Source organism: Macaca nemestrina, chromosome 1, assembly GCF_043159975.1.
Source record: "Macaca nemestrina isolate mMacNem1 chromosome 1, mMacNem.hap1, whole genome shotgun sequence".
Classification (NCBI taxonomy): Eukaryota; Metazoa; Chordata; class Mammalia; order Primates; family Cercopithecidae; genus Macaca; species Macaca nemestrina.
Window position 1 is genome coordinate 53,715,356 of NC_092125.1, and position 11,584 is coordinate 53,726,939.

General features: G+C 33.5%; 1 long non-coding RNA gene across 1 annotated transcript; it reads right to left on the bottom strand.

The window, feature by feature from the left end:
- Nucleotides 1-5,340: 5,340 nt before the first annotated feature.
- LOC112427193 (uncharacterized) lies at nucleotides 5,341-8,276 on the bottom strand. The gene is made up of 3 exons (XR_003018669.2): nucleotides 8,249-8,276; nucleotides 6,653-6,942; nucleotides 5,341-5,419 (listed from the first exon to the last, which is right to left on the bottom strand). It is a non-coding gene; the product is annotated as an uncharacterized lncRNA (long non-coding RNA).
- Between the last annotated feature and the right edge of the window lie 3,308 nt (nucleotides 8,277-11,584).

The following is an 11,584-nucleotide window of genomic DNA, read 5'->3' on the forward strand; positions in this document are numbered from 1 at the left end:
ACATGATTAAATACATTTAGTCTGAAACATTGCATACTTTATTTGGTAATAGATTTTTTGAGATTGAATTCACGTGTCACAATTCACCCATTTGAATTGTACAATTCAATAGTGTTTAGTATAGTCTCAGAGTAGTGCAACCGTCACCACAATCTTTTGGAGAACATTTTTATCACCCCAAAAGAAACCTTATGTCTTCTAGCATTGGGTCTTCAATTTCCCACATTCCACAGCAAGTTACATTAAAAAATATATACCTACTAATCCACTTTCTATCTCTGTAAATTTATCTATTCCATACATTTTCTGAAAATGGAATTATATAATATGTGATCTTTTGTTCCTGGCTTTTTTCATTAGCTTAATATTTTCAAGAACCATTCAAATTTTGTGGAATGTACTAGTCAGTAATTCCTTCTTTTTCTGCTGAATAATATTTCACTTTCTGTTTATACCACATATTATTTATTCATCAGTTGATGAGCAATAAGATGGTTTACACTTTTGGGTTATTAAAAGTTTCTAAAAACATTCATGTACAAGTTTTTGTGTGGACATATGTTTGGTGGATCACATGTTAAATTTATGTTTAACATTTTGAGGAACTGCCAGGCTGTTTCCCAAAGTGGCTGTAACATTTTACATTCTCACTAGCAATATGTGAGTTCTAATTTTTCCACATCTTTGGCAAAATATGCTATTATATGTCTTTTTCATTATAGTCATTCTAGTAGATGTAACGTAGCATATCATTGTGGTTTTGATTTGCAATGTTATAATCTCTAATGATGTTGGAGATCTTATCTTGTGCTTGTTAATCATTTCTATATCTTCTATGGAAAAAAAAAACCATCTATTCAGATTCTTTGTTAATTTTTAAAAAATTGAGTTGTGTTTAATAATGAGTTGTAAAAGCTCTTTATATATTCTAGATACAAATCCATCCCTCATCAAATATATGATTTGCAAAGATAATCTTTCTTTCCCTGTTTTGTACTTTTATTTTCACGCTCAGTTCTATTCCACTGAGTTGTATGTGTCTCCTTATGCCTGTACCACATTGTGTTAAGTTTTGTAGTAAATTTTGACATGAATAAGTAGAAGTTATCCAGTTTTGTTCCTTTTCATTCCCAAGATTGTTTTGACTATTCTGGTTCCCCAGAACTTCCACTTAAATGTTAGTACCAGCCTGCCAATTTCCAGAAGCCAGCTGGGATTTTGCTGGAGACTGCATTAATGCATTAATTGTTAAAATGACAATAATAAGAAGTATTGTCATTTTAATAATATTTAGTTTCTTTGCCATGTACATAGAGTGTCTTTCCATTTATCTAAATTTTCTTTCACTTATTTTACAATGTTTGGCAGTTGTAAGTGTATAAGATTCCACTTTTGCACTTTGGTTAAATTTATTGCTAAATATTTTATTCTTTCAGATGCTATTAAATTGAATTTTTTTCCTGCAGTCTTGCTCTGTGGCCCAGACTGAAGTACAGTGGCATGATCACAACTCACTGTAACCTCGAACTCCTGGGCTCAAGTGGTTCTCCACTTTAGCCTCCTGAGTAGCTAGGACTAACATGACTAACTAAGTTTTTAGTTTGTTTGCCTGTTTGTTTCTTCATTTGTTGTTGAGACACTCCTGCTGTTGCTCAGGCTGGTCCCAAATTCCTGGCTTCATACCATCTTCCTGCCTTGGCCTCCTAAAGTGTGGGGATTACAAGCGCGTGCCACTGTGCCTGACTGGGAATTATTTTCTTAATATCATTTTGAATTGTTCATTCCTGATGTGTAAAAATATAGTTGATGATTTTATCCTGCAACCTGAATTTCTGCTGAACTGAATTTATTAAGTTCTCTTTGATTTTTAGTTGATTTCTTAAGTTATTCCATATGCAACATCATAACATTTATGAATTGAGATAATTTTCTTTATTCCTTGTCAGTCTGGATTACTTATTTTCCTCATATTTTTACATAAACGTCCTGGCTGGCACCTCCAGTACAATGTTGAATAGAAGTCTGCAAGAATAAATATTCATGCCTTCTTCTTTTTGGAAAATCATTGAGTCATTCATTAATCACTAAGTACGATGTGAGCTGTTGATTGTTTTGTAAATCCACTTTTTCAGATTGAGGAAGTTCCCTCCTAGTATTTATGTGTATGTGTGGTGTGTGTGTTTCTAATCATGAAAATGAATAGGAATTTGTCAAATACTGTTACTTTTTGCATCTACTGAGATGATCAAGTGGTTTTTGACCTTCGTTCTACTGATATGGTATACTATGTTAATTTTTTACATATTAAACCAATATTACATTTCTGAAATAGATCCATTTGTATGTGGTGTCCACACATTTGTATATGTTGCTTGATTTAGTGCTAGTATTTGGCAAGGGTATTTTTGTGCGTATATTCATTCATAAAAGACATCTGTCTGTAGCTTTTTTTTTTTTTACCTGATTTCTTCTATCTTCTTTAAATATCAGGAAAATACTAGTCTCATTATTATTTCTTAATGTTATTTATTAATAGACCATTTTCAAATAGAAAAATAAAACTATGGTTTTAAGATGTCCTGAAAGCCTGACATTTTAGCATGCTTTTATTTTATAAAAGTATGTTTTTCTTGTTATTCTTGCTTATTCCTTACAATAGTTTTTATGTGAAATTAAAACTCAATTTGTTATGTACATTTAATTTTTCTAAATTTTCTAAAGTAGGTATGCTTCAGGATAAATTTTCTAATGACACAGAGCTCTGTGTTTGGTCACTTTTGTTATACTGCTAGAAAATATGGTGGTTTTGCTCCCTGAAATTTTCTGATACAGTTCCCTTTCTCCACTTGTATCTGTAATCTATCTTTTTTTTCCCACTTTTATCTTTAGCTTTTCTTTCTTTTGTTCTGTTTTGTTGTTGCCTCTAATTGGCTTACTTTGATTCCATTTCAAACCATTTCTCTTCAGTGTGCTGTCCTGTCCTAGAAAACAGGCTTAGCTGATCAGTTTTCAGTGTTTACTGCGACATTACTGCTCCAGTCATGGGTAACCACTATGAACTCCTTGTATTCATCTGCTATTGGATTTGGCAAAACTACTTCCAATTTTCGACTGTTATTTTCATACTGGACACCATGTTTTCCAATAAATAGCTGTTGGCTATTTAAGGGTTCTCCTATTATCATGATTGTCAAATACTATATTGAGTCTCACTACTTTTTCTTTGCACCTATAATATTTACATGAACGTCTGTGGCTGTCGGCCTTTTGCACTTTTTGAGGTTCATAGGGATACCTTGTCTTTAAACTTTATTGTAAACAGTGTTCATGGGTTTTGAGTTTTACATATATAATTGCTCTCCTGTATTTTTAATGTTAGGATTTAGAAAACTATGTTACAATCTTCATCTTCTCAGATTTTCTTTATTATCTCTACATGCCTTCAAACAACTGGCTCATAAAGTGCTTCTCAATCACAAATTTTGGTTCCTAAAGTTATTTTCTCATTAAATTTCAATATGATTCACCAAAGATGAATATGATTAGCTATGGTCACTACACCAGTTAACTGTTAACATTAAGAGACACATTTTTAAATTTTGTATGATTTATATCAATGTCAACTTTAAGAAACAGAAAATATGAGTTCTACAGCAGTTTCAAACGGGACGACTTAAACTGAATGAATCATTTGTAGTATCTTTGAGACCTGTATTATAAAAAATTAAGTTGGTTGTTTTCACTGCTTATATTAAAATGTCAACTGAATAAAATTGAATAAATGGTAAAAATAATTCTTATTAGCCAAGCTTTTGAGGATTTAAGCCTGTTCCTACATATTTGAGAACAAAGCCAAGTTTCAAGTGAACTGATAGGAAATGAAGATAAAGTTCAAAATATTCTTCTTTTAAGTTCAACAAAGAAAATAGTAATGAAGGAAATAATTTTAGTATGTCTCAATAAAAGGAAATATTCATGGAGTGAGAAAGTGTTGAACTATTCCATAGATAATGATTTGTCAGTGTTTATTATAGGACTTAGTTTGACCAATATAGTGACCGCAAATTGACACTTATTGTTGTGGGAAAAATACTACAGAGCCACATATAGAGTCTCTCCCCATCGCCCAGGTTGGAGCGCAGTGGCGCGATCTCGGCTCACTGCAAGCTCCCTCTCCCGGGTTCATGCCATTCTCCTGCCTCAGCCTCCCGAGTAGCTGGGACTACAGGTGCCTGCCACCAGGCCTGGTTAATTTTTTTTTTGTATTTTTTAGTAGAGACAGGGTTTCACCATGTTAGCCAAGAGAGTCTCAATCTCCTGACCTCGTGATCTGCCTGCCTCGGCCTCCCAAAGTAGAACTAGCTGAACTTTTATTAAAGTGCTCTGCCTAGTTAACATTCTCACAATTTCAAATTGAACTACAATACATCCCTAGCAGAAAATGAAGATATGAACAATACTGCAGATAGATATTAAAACTGAAGATATTAACACCCTTGCCAGTTAGTTGTCGACATTTTTCACTCTTGATGTGGTTTATTATAACATTTGGCTTAGCACCTAAGTTTGACAATGTTTTACAAAATCTGTTCTTCAATTTCTGCAGTCCTCTATCATAGCAGATGACTATCTGGCGTAAGAAGAAAAGGAAAGAAAAGTTAATTATAAAATAAGTTGAACACTCCTCTCTTTTGTTTGTTTATGAATTATATGTGAAACACATGAGAAAAATACATGATTTTGACAATATAAAGGAAAATAGATAAAAAATAGAATGCAACTGCCTGTAAATGTAAATAACAATTGGTTCCAGTAGACAAAAAATAATCCTTAAATCTGATGAATAATCCAGTTGTAAAATGTATATTATTCCTATAAGTTGGTTTCAATACAGACGTAAATATGTATGTAAAATTTAGAAGCAAAGTAGTAAACAGAAAATGCAATAAATAGCTGCTGCTAACTCAATAAATTCTTTTTTTTTTTTTTTTTTTTTTTTTTTTTTGAGACGGAGTCTCGCTGTGTCTCCCAGGCTGGAGTGCAGTGGCGTGATCTCGGCTCACTGCAAGCTCCGCCTCCCGGGTTCACGCCATTCTCCCGCCTCAGCCTCCCAAGTAGCTGAGACTACAGGTGCCCGCCACCACGCCCGGCTAGTTTTCTGTATTTTTAGTAGAGACGAGGTTTCACCATGTTAGCCAGGACAGTCTCTATCTCCTGACCTCGTGATCCACCCGCCTCGGCCTTCCAAAGTGCTGGGATTACAGGCTTGAGCCACCGTGCCCGGCCAATAAATTCTTAGAGTTGGAGTTTGAACTTGCTTTTTTTGTCCCCAAGATCACATTCGCTTCATCTTATGTTCATACTTTCTCTTTTGCCAGGAAATATGTTCCAACAGATTTTGCAAACAATTTCAGTATTTCTAAAGGTAAAAAATGAAAATATGAAAAAATAAGAAAAATATATGAATGTTACTATAGAATATACATACATAAAATATATAACACAGTATATAAAATACATTAAAATGAAGTTTTATCCTATAACTTTTACTCAGTTTATGTTACTAAGTTGATCAAAGGCATCACCATGTAAAAATTACCCTCCTCTTATATTGCTGTTATCCCATATGAAATTATATTAATACAAATGTGCATAACTATTTTAAAAAATAGAGAACTTATTAAAATTTGTGAGTGTTTTCTCCCTATATGACTTCAGGCCCTGGGCATAAGGAACATGTGAATTTTCATGTCAAGGTTGAAAAATAAATCCCATTAGTATAGTGGTAATCAATTGGATGTATTTAGCACAGAAAATAAGATGTTTTTTAAATGCAGAATATGCCCCTCTATGAACTAATAAACATTTATTTTACAAACATATTTTATAAACATGGGAAAAAACAGGCCAAATATAATGTGAGAATTTTGATATTGATCCATAGCAGTTTCTACTTCTGCACATTTAACCAAATGTCTTAGTTTGAAGGTAATCAGCCAAGTATAATATGTTCATATCATATTAATATTATTCCTTATAAGTAGGGAGAAAGGTAAAACAAATTTCTGGGACTTTTCATCTCATGTAAGGACCCCTAATTGTTAAAAGATGGAGTACTGGGGGAAAGATTCAACTGAGATCAGATAAACAAGAAAGGTACAATAGTATTTATTTTTATAAAAGAAACAATTTTGCATGTAGCCTTATCTTTAAAATGTGATGCTAGTTTCAGGTAGTGGTCCTCAGATCTATTTTCTATTTATTTAATCACATGCTATTATTTTGCATTACCTGACATTTTTCTTGTAAGTAGTTATAAAATCCGCTAATCCTTCTACATGCATTTTAATAGAAAAACAGGGACTTCATAAGAGAGTCATTTTTAAAAATAAGAGTGTTAGAAAAATCAAATTGGGATAAAAAACACATAAATAAGTTTTTTTATGGTGAATATTTATTGCTTAAGGTATTTTAAACTATTTTACAAATCTATTACCCTTCAACAATATTCTCATGTCCAGTTTAATGCTGATATGGTGGAGTTAATTGAATCATGGGGGTGGTTCCCCTACCCTGTTCTCGTGTTAGTGAATAAATCTCATGAGATCTGATGGTTTTAGAAATGGGAGTTCCCTTGCACACGCTCTCTTACCTGCTGCCATGTAAGACGTGCCTTTGCTCCTCATTTGCCTTCCCCATGATTATGAGGTCTCCCCAGTCATGTGGAACTGTGAGTCCATTAAACCTCTTTTTCTTTATAAACTACCCAGTCTCGGGTATGTCTTTATTCGCAGCATAGGAACAGACTAATACAAATGCTGAAGAAGAATGATGTGACCTTTTTCACTCAGGTAATTCCTCTTCCAGTGGTTTGATGAAGTTGTTAGTAGCAAAGGCAGGATGAAGATTTTGTAAAGAGTGGTTCAAAAGGCATAGATTGCCCTATTTAATGAAAGAATAAAAAAGTCCACTTATGTTAAAAGCATTTTTCAACAGATATTAGCAAGTTGCTTGACTGTTGGAGACATTATTATGCAGGTGATGGGTACCAGTGGTCCCAGGGTTATTCTTAATGAACCCATCAGTAGTTGAAAAAATTACTCACATTTTTGCCCATTTTAAAACTTTGACACATAAAGATAACTTCTGGATGACAGAAATTCTTGTTATATGACAAAATATGTAGCAGAGATTATATCTTTCTAGCAAAAAAAAATTATCTCTCATATTGTTGTTCACATATCTTATAAAATCTTGTATTTATTTATTAACATCTCCACATGTCCTACTTCTGAATTTCTTGAGGGTAAAGCACAACTCTAATATCTGTTAATGCTTACATCACTTAGTACAGTGATTGGCCTGTAATACACTACATATGTGTGTGCATTTAAATTAATGAGGCTTATAATTAAATTACAGAAAAAAGAAATGTTGATATCAACTCAATGCTGACATTATATAATCATATTACTTACAATCTATTTTCTTTGTCATTACAAATTAAATATTTTGGACAATAATGGCAAACTCTGAAGGAGCGTGCAGTTTAGAAAGACTATATGAATAAAAACTTATTTGGTATGAAATTTCCAAATTCTACTACTTTTTGAGATCAGTGAATGCTTTATGGCCTGAAAAAATAAGTCTCTGAATATTTTTACATTCACTTTGGCCTGCGGTGCTTTTTCAAACAGATATAAAAGCAGAATTATGCCTTTAAGCCATTAAGGTCAGGATCTAAATTTTCAAAATGTCTAAATTAGGGTTAGCCTATGAATAATTTCTAGACAAACACTTAGCAAGATGAATATCATGCCCCAGGATCTCAAAATTTCGCTGAAAACAGAAAAATACATGTCAGCATGGAGTGAATCTCCATAAACATATCAAAAAATAAAAATAAAAAACCCAGAGAGAAACAAACAAAAATAAGGCAGAGAAGGTATCTGCTCTCTTATGAAATCATTTCTTGTGCTATGACATAAATATTAAAGTTAAATCATCACTATTATGTGATACAATACATATTCGGTCAAATCATTTAAGAGATCTCATTTTTCATATCATCCATTTTATAATCAGATATGATTGCCTATTTCAATGCCAAAAAAAAAATACATAGAGAAAGAGAATATGTGGTTAACATGTATTATCTAAAAACAGCAATGTGAATTTTATACTGTTTCAATGGAACAATCGTTTTTAAACAAATCAATGAATCATAAATGTTAGAAAATACACTTACCGATATTAGGTCTAACATTTAAGTCTCTAATCCATCTTGAATTAATTTTCGTATAAGGAGTAAGGAAAGGATCCAGTTTCAGCTTTCTACTTATGGCTAGCCAATTTTCCCAGCACCATTTATTAAATAGGGAATCCTTTCCCCATTTCTTGTTTCTCTCAGGTTTGTCAAAGATCAGATGGCTGTAGATGTGTGGTATTATTTCTGAGGACTCTGTTCTGTTCCATTGGTCTATATCTCTGTTTTGGTACCAGTACCATGCTGTTTTGGTTACTGTAGCCTTGTAGTATAGTTTGAAGTCAGGTAGCGTGATGCCTCCAGCTTTGTTCTTTTGACTTAGGATTGTCTTGGAGATGCGGGCTCTTTTTTGGTTCCATATGAACTTTAAAGCAGTTTTTTCCAATTCTGTGAAGAAACTCGTTGGTAGCTTGATGGGGATGGCATTAAATGTTAGACCTAAAACCATAAAAACCCTAGAGGAAAACCTAGGTAGTACCATTCAGGACATAGGCATGGGCAAAGACTTCATGTCTAAAACACCAAAAGCAACGGCAGCAAAAGCCAAAATTGACAAATGGGATCTCATTAAACTAAAGAACTTCTGCACAGCAAAAGAAACTACCATCAGAGTGAACAGGCAACCAACAGAATGGGAGAAAATTTTTGCAATCTACTCATCTGACAAAGGGCTAATATCCAGAACCTACAAAGAACTCAAACAAATTTACAAGAAAAAAACAAACAACCCCATCAAAAAGTGGGCAAAGAATATGAACAGACATTTCTCAAAAGAAGACATTCATACAGTCAACAGACACATGAAAAAATGCTCATCATCACTGGCCATCAGAGAAATGCAAATCAAAACCACAATGAGATACCATCTCACACCAGTTAGAATGGCGATCATTAAAAAGTCAGGAAACAACAGGTGCTGGAGAGGATGTGGAGACATAGGAACACTTTTACACTGTTGGTGGGATTGTAAACTAGTTCAACCATTATGGAAAACAGTATGGCGATTCCTCAAGGATCTAGAACTAGATGTACCATATGACCCAGCCATCCCATTACTGGGTATATACCCGAAGGATTATAAATCATGCTGCTATAAAGACACATGCACACGTATGTTTATTGCAGCACTATTCACAATAGCAAAGACTTGGAATCAACCCAAATGTCCATCAGTGACAGACTGGATTAAGAAAATGTGGCACATATACACCATGGAATACTATGCAGCCATCAAAAAGGATGAGTTTGTGTCCTTTGTAGGGACATGGATGCAGCTGGAAACCATCATTCTTAGCAAACTATCACAAGAACAGAAAACCAAACACCGCATGTTCTCACTCATAGGTGGGAACTGAACAATGAGATCACTTGGACTCAGGAAGGGGGACATCACACACCGGGGCCTATCATGGGGAGGGGGGAGGGGGGAGGGATTGCATTGGGAGTTATACCTGATGTAAATGATGAGTTGATGGGTGCTGACAAGTTGATGGGTGCAGCACAGCAACATGGCACAAGTATACATATGTAACAAACCTGCACATTATGCACATGTACCCTAGAACTTAAAGTATAATAATAATAAAAAATAAATAAAATAAAATAAAAAAATAAAAATATTTAAAAAAAAAAGAAAAGAAAATACACTTACCGAGACAAAAGTGACAGATAATAATCGGCACGTGGTTGTAGCTCCTATGTGGGATCGCACAATTTCAGCATGTAATTTTCATCTTTGCCTTTAGACTCAATTTCACCACAGCATTCACAAATGAATAGACACTTAAGGAAAGATTCGTTCTCACCAACCTTGTGGCTAGTCTAGATTAGAATACAATTCTTTCCAAGAGGAATGATAATTTTCATATATTTTTCAATAAAAAAGTAAGCCATACTGAATGTCTCCTTTCTGATACCAAATCTCTTAGGTTGTTAGCCAGTAATAAGAAAGTTTAATATTAATCATGTAGTCATGCTTAAAATAAATGTCATACTTTAATAATGAAGTTTAAAGCCATGTTACCCCACTTCTTACTGTTATTTCTCCACTGCCATTTTCCTATCAAGTAAGTTGTACTCATTGTCTCAAGAGAAATGTGGATTTAGCATAAAACAAATAATTTAATCAATTGGTGAATTTTAAGTCATGGCAAATGCAATAGTATATGATCAAACAAATTTTAACAAATGTAAAGTTATTTTGAATAACATTAAGTAATTTTAAGTTTAATAATTTAAAATTTCAGAAAATCATAATGATAGTAGAAAACATTCCCATATAATTATTAGTTCTCTATTGTTAATATCTTACATTAACATGGTGGATTTATCAAAATGAGGAAACTGCCATTGACTATTATTAACGAAACTCTAAACATTATTTAAATTTCTTTTTTTTTCTGGTTAGAGTTCTTCTCTGTTTCAGAAATTTGTTACATGTACTCAGTCTCCTCTCATGTGTAACAGTTTCTCAATATTTTATTTTTTTATTTTTTTCATACCTTACCTTGATAATCTTGAGGATTAATAACATAATAACCCATTTTACAGGTCACTTGTAAAATGTCCTTCAAAATGGGTTTTTCTGACATTTTTCTCATGATTAGATTGGGGTTATGGGTTTTTGAAAGGAATACAACAGAGGTGATGTGCTCTTCCCATATATCAGATGAAATATGATATGCACATGAGACCATTGATAATTTACCACCTGATTAAGGTAGTGTTTGCCAGGTCTCTGAAAGCTAAAGTTACTGTTTTTCTCTTTGCATGCTCACTTCTTCGGAAACAGGTCACTAAGTCTAAGCCATCCTGAAAGGATAGTGACTGGCTGGTAATTAAGCACTTTTGGAGGGGGCAGTACCTACGTATATTATTTGGCATTCTGCAAGGAAGGTTTTTTTTTTTTCTTTTTTCCTTATTTATTTGTTTGTGCAATAATTTATATAGGTTTGAGTTCACATATATATATTATAGATTGAGTTATTGCACAATACTACATTATCTATCTCATTGTTCAGTTTTCTCCAGCTTGACCTTTTGGAGCTCTCTCAGATTGAATCCAGTGTCCCTTTGGCATGCCCCTTCTACTTTAATTTTTGAGTACTTTGTTACCTTGTGGTACTATTTGAGCTCACAACTCACTTGGCATTTTCCCTGCCTTAGCCTTAAAATGAGATATTCATTCTAAGAGAGTTTGTTTTTATTTGTTGGAGAATTAAAAAAAAAAAAAAAAAAAAAGACAGGATTGAGCTTTGTTGCTCAGGCTCTGGAGTGCAGTTGCACAAGCATAGCTCACTGCAGCCTCAAACTCCTGGG